The sequence below is a fragment of the Oncorhynchus masou genome, chromosome 12 (genome assembly GCF_036934945.1).
Source record: "Oncorhynchus masou masou isolate Uvic2021 chromosome 12, UVic_Omas_1.1, whole genome shotgun sequence".
Taxonomy (NCBI): Eukaryota; Metazoa; Chordata; class Actinopteri; order Salmoniformes; family Salmonidae; genus Oncorhynchus; species Oncorhynchus masou.
This window is the reverse complement of record NC_088223.1, coordinates 45050940-45057389: the sequence shown is the minus strand read 5'-3', so window position 1 is coordinate 45057389 and position 6450 is coordinate 45050940.

Here is a 6450-nt window from a genome sequence, read left to right as displayed (position 1 = left end):
GTTTGTAGGTGACCAAATACTTATTTTCCACCATAATTTGCAAATAAATTCATTAAATGTGATTGTGATTTTCTGGATTTTTTTTTCTAATTTTGTCTGTCATAGTTGAAGTGTACCTATGATGAAAATGACATACCTTTCTCATATTTTTAAGTGGGAGAACTTGCACAATTGGTGGCTGACTAAATACTTTTTTGCCCCACTGTAGTGATATTTTGGAGATTATTTCATTTTCAAATAACTGAAAGTGAGAGGTTGTAATCTGAATAAAGGGAAAAAGACTGTTCTTGAACATGGGGTGAGACATTGTTAATAATCTGCTAGAAAACCAGTTAGGATTTAAGTATAAGGTCTGACTGAAGCCTTCAGTGAGAGGTTTAATGCTTTAATATTTAATTTCTGCACTCCGAATTCATATTCATTATATAAATAGGCCCATTATATTTTGTCTGTCTTGCCGTTCCAATTTTAAAAAACAAGTCGCTAGGTTTAGGCAAGGCCATAAGCAAATAGATCACCTGGGATATGACTAAAGCGTTAAGGGTGATTTATTTTTTTATTTTTTTTATTTTTTTCATGGTAGCAAGATATTATCTAGTTTTGTTAACTTTCTATTAAAATGTATTGTTGTGAGAATGTATTTATTTTGGGATATGAATATCGAGTATGTCCACTTCACCGTCAGACCCTTTTATTGGTAAACTAAATGTTAATGTAAAAGTTGTATTTTTTTGTGATCCAATAAGGTAGCGGCTACTCTTCCTGGGGCCCAAACACATTAAAGCACTTAAAAGATAGTGGATAGTCTATTTGAAGATGAAAAAAAAAAAACATTGGAGCATTTTTTCCCCCAAAATTCCATCCAGTTCTCTTTATTTAATATATTACACTTAATCTTTGAATAAGCTCCATTTCTTTTTGTTTTTCCTCTAATGTATTCTGTGCCTCTATAGCATATTTGTTATTACTTTCTATCTGTACCATTAGTCCCTCTATTTACTTTGTTAATATGAACTATTTTGATCTAAAAAAAATATGTACTGAAATGCATGGCTTCGAAAGGCACATTTAAAAGTGTCCCATACCATAAGGGGATCTGCTGTACCTATGTTATGTCAGAAAAAGTCTGTTTATAAATTCTTCTATCCTGGTTAAAAACAAGGAAAACTTTCAATATTCTCTCCCATGTGGAAATTCTGTAAGAGTAATGTAAATGCCAATTTGATGGTCTGACCGCATTCTGTCCCCTATCAACTTTTTTTTTTTTTTTTACTTTTGGTGCCAGCGAGAATGACAAAGTAGTCAAGACGACTAATTTGACTGAGCATCTGCCATGTATATCTTACTAGGTAGGGATATTTAAGTCTCCACTAGTTCCAATATATCCATGATATTTGTGATTACCTTAAGTACATAACGGTGATAGTTCGTAGTGTGATTTCCTTTACGGTCCATTTAATAAAAAATTATTATTTAACCACGCAAGTCAGTTAAGAAAAAAATCTCATTTACAATGGCAGCCTACCAGGGAACAGTGGGTTAACTGCCTTGTTCAGGGGAAGAATGGCAGATTTTTACCTTATCAGCTCGGGGATTCGATCCAGCAAGTTTTTGGTTACTGGCCCAACACTCTGACCACTAGGCTACCTGCTGCCCCAAATTAAGCTATGTAAAACTGCATTATCTCCCACCATAAAAATAGTGTATTGCTTGTAGGCTTGAAACATTATTATGTATACTGTAGTTTCAAAGTGGTGCGGATCATCATTATTTGGACCGTATAGATTAATTAGATAAATATGTTTATGGTCCAATAACATATTTAAAATAATCCATCTATGTTGTGGATCTGTTTGAACAGTTTGCACATTCTGGAAAAAAATATTGTTAATTAATATCAACACCCCTTTTGAGTTTCTTTGCCCATCGGAGAAGTTTATTTCGCCCCCAGTCCTTTTTCCACACAACTACATATAAAATTGTTAAATACATTTCCTGTAAACAATAGATATTATATTCCTTCTCTTTAGCCAGGTAAATACTGATTGTCTTATTATCTTATTACCTGCTAAGCCATAACTGGCTATACTTATTTCACCATTAAATAAATCATAATACAGATTTACAAAGCATGTTTCTAGCACTCAAGCACGCTTTGCAATGGAACAACAGCACAGTATTTTTGCATTATTTATTAACTGATTATGCACACTCACTTCATTTGCTCACACACACACACACAATGACTCTACACATGCACACACACCCACAATGAATCATTTGTGGCATACAGCAAGTCAGCCACCAGGGGGAGACTCGTCGAGGCCGGGTGACAGACAGTGTGTACATCACGAGATGATGGCTCCATCTTCTGGACATGCCAGGTCTCGACGGGTTCTCCAGCCAGGACTAATGGGAGCTGATTGGGAGTTAGTGTGTAATCAAGGGCTGATTGCACACCAGCTGTGCAAGGCCCATAAAGCTGCCAGAAGGGCAGCACACAGGAAGAGAGTGGGGGGGAAGAAAGGACTCCCGTATAGTTGGGGATGGTTACAGAGGTAACAGGAGTGAGTGCAGTTTTGATCCTGGCAGGATACAGCAAGACCTGGAGCCCAGAAGACAGTATCCCGGAGAGGGTCTCATGGGGAGACCTATCCTTTTCTTTTTGATTTCTTATTTAAATAAACACCCTTGAAACTGAGCTAATCCTACTCTGTCCGTGTCTGATCTGTGTAAACGTCTTGACCAAACCCCTGGTCTGCCACATGTCAATTTAGCCCTATACAAAGAGTGAGTTTCAAAAGTATTGGGACAGTCAAAGTCCTGAATGAATAATGATGAGTGAGAAAAATATTTATGCCTCTAACTTTCTCACTCATTATTCAAATATGTTAGCACCCACTAATGTAGAAGTGTTTTGAAACATTCTATTGTTATTTACGGTAAAAGTGACCATGCATTTTTTGGGGACACAAAATAATCTGAAACACAACCAAAACAAGCAGCAAATGCATCCAACAGAGTTGCAAGCTTGATGTAGTCATTGCGTGCTATGAAAATGGGACCAAATGCTTAACGTTTTACTACTGTAATACACGCAAGTGAATTTGTCCCAATACTTTGTCTTCTAAAATGGGGGGGACTATGTACAAAAAGGGCTGTAATTTCTAAACAGTTCACCTGATATGGGTGACAATACCATCAGATTTAAACTGACAGTCTGCACTTTAACCTCAGTCAGTCATTGTATCATTTCAAATCCAAAGTGCTGGAGTACAGAACCAAAACAACATCAAATGTGTCACTGTCCCAATGCTTTTGGAGCTCGATGTATCTACTCCTACCACTCCCAACACATTGTAGATATGGTACTGGTACTGACCCTGTATATAGCTTACTTGCTTCCTCGTGTTCTAATTTCTATTTCTCGTCATTTTTTATTCTACTTTATACATTTTATAGTACTGTTGATATTGATTACTGCATTGTTCGCAAGAAAGGCATTTCACTGTATTTATGCACGTGACAATAAAACATGAACATTGAAAACATCAAACAAGAAATGACAAACCGACAATATCTACTGAGATAAGTGAGTAACAGGACGCAGGGGGTAAAAGTTCCGATTGGAATCTGGCCAGAGCATTTTATCCAGAGCTCATGTGTCTCCCTCATCCTCGCTGGAAACGAGCCCAAGCTCCCTGTCCTTGTGCTGGTGTCACTCTCTATCCAGCTCCCTCTGGATACGCTCTAACTCACTCAACTGTACATGCACACACTGAAGGTGCAGGGCCCATCTCCGACGGAGCAGCCTGAAAGGAAATGGGTTCATGTCGCTGAATGCAATGGTTGTCAGTCTCCTGTGGAGGGAAGGAAAAAGCAGTGTGTGATGTGTGTATCAGTTGTATATTTTGACGCTTATGTTGTCCAGTCACACACTATAAGTATATAGAAGTATTTTCAGTCCTGTTGACAAATTAATGGGAATTGTATTAAAATCGTTTTGGGGAGAAGAACAGTCTCTATAACCAGGTTTCCATCCAACCATTTAATGCGGATTAATTACCTGAGACATATTTGAGAGAATGGCGCCGAAGGAGATGGCTGCTGTTTGATGATCCCGTATCCAATTGTGCTACTGTGTATGTTTTTTAGCGTTATTCGTAACTTATTTGTACATAATGTTTCTGCCACCGTGTCTTATGACCGAAAAGAGCTTCTAGATATCAGGACAGCAATACCCACCCATACCGGAGGAATACTTTTTCTTCAACGAGTCGAATGGGAAGGATTTACTTCAGATGCCCGACAAGGCCCTCATCCCCGTCATTTGCAGGAGAAAGAGACGGCGGTATCGAGGACGAAGTTCCAGGTAAGGTCCAGATCTTGTAAGGATCTGTCGCCGAGAGGGTAATCTACCTTACCATCAGTCCTATGAGCCAACTATAATAAAATAGACAAACTACATTCACGTATATCCTACCAACGGGACGTTAAAAACGAATATTTTATGTTTCACCAAGTCGTGGCTTAACGACGACATGAATAACATACAACTGGCGGGTTTTAGGCTTTTTCAGCAGGATAGAACAGCGGCCTCTGGTAAGACAAGGGGTGGCGGTTTATGTATATTTGTAAACAACAGCTGGTGCACAAAATCTAAGGAAGTCTCAAGGTTTTGCTCAACTGAGGTAGAGTATCTCATGATAAGCTGTAGCAAGAGAGTATGTACATACCTGTTGGAGGAAATTATAGTTGAAATTATTAATTATGTATACATTTCTTTTAGAACCATTAAGTTTTAATACTATTATATTATGGTATGAAATGTGTGGGTTCTTGGTTAAACTAGGACTGAAATTGTAGGTAAAACGAATGAATTGTCTGTACCTTGCTGGTTTAAGGGAGAAGGAGGGCCTCTTTTAGACAGATTGGAATGTTTGCTTTATGAGGGGAGTAGGAGACAATCTCCAGACCTGAAGACACTGCGCTATTGTGTGGATCGGAGAGAGTGTGAGAAACTGATGACGTCATTTTTATCTTCTCTCTCTTAAATGTAGTGTTCTTTGTATTTTGTGTTAGTACTCTCTTGAATTAACCTCTTACATCTATGGGGGCGCTATTTCATTTTTGGATGAAAAACGTTCCCGTTTTAAACAAGATATTTTGTCACAAAAAGATGCTCGACTATGCATATAATTGATAGCATTCGAAAGAAAACACTCTGACGTGTCCAGAAATACCAAGATATTCTCTGTGCGTGCCCTAGAACGTGAGCTTCAGGCAAAACCAAGATGAGATGGCATCCAGGAAATGACAAGGATTTTTGAGGCTCTGTTTTCCATTGTCTCCTTATATGGCTGTGAATGCGAGAGGAATGAGCCTGCCCTTTCTGTCGTTTCCCCAAGGTGTCTGCAGCATTGTGACGTATTTGTAGGCAGATCATTGGAAGATTGACCATAAGAGACCACATTCACCAGGTGTCCGCCCGGTGTCCTGCGCCGAAATTGGTGCGCAAAAGTCACCTGCCAGTATTTTTCCATGGGATACAGAGAGGAAAGCAAGCTTCCACGAACTGCATATCAATGAAGAGATATGTGAAAAAACACCTTGAGGATTGATTCCAAACAACGTTTGCCATGTTTCGGTCGATATTATGTAGGTGACTGAATTTTCGGTTCGTTTCGGTAGCCAGACGCAATGTAGAAAACGGAACGATTTCTCCTACACACCGACGCTTTCAGGAAAAACTGCGCATTTGGTATGTATAACTGAGAGTCTCCGCATTGAAAACATCAGAAGCTCTTCAAAGGTAAATGATTTTATTTATTTGGTTATCTGGTTTTTGTGAAAATGTTGCGTGCTAAATGCTACTCAAAATGCTATGCTAGCTTTGCATACTCTTACACAAATTAGTCAATTTCTATGGTTCAAAAGCATATTTTGAAAATCTGAGATGACAGTGTTGTTAAGAAAAGGCTAAGCTTGAGAGCAGACGCATTATTTTCATTTTATTTGCGATTTTCAGAAATCGTTAACGTTGCGTTATGCTAATGAGCCTGAGGCTTTAGTCACAAACCCGGATCCGGGATGGGGAGTTTCAAGAAGTTAAACGCTGTTACCTGACTTTTGAGACTGGTCTCGATCTATTTCATGCAAAAATGATAGTGTGAATTTGGTTTTGGCTACAAAACATAGGAATTTAGAATTCCTTTAACAATTGGTCCTTAAAAATCCGTCTCTGCCATCTGGAGGTCGTCCACCGGAAAAAATCGTGCACGTAATTTAAAGACCTGGCCCCGGAATGGAGGTTAAAAACAGGCCGGTATACACTACAGATGGCAGATACGGTGACAGATTCAAACGAACACTGCTTTTCCCAGTCGGCAACAGGTCAGTAAAATTAATTCTCGATTCTGGGGGGATTTGAGTTCTTTGATTGGTGTTCTA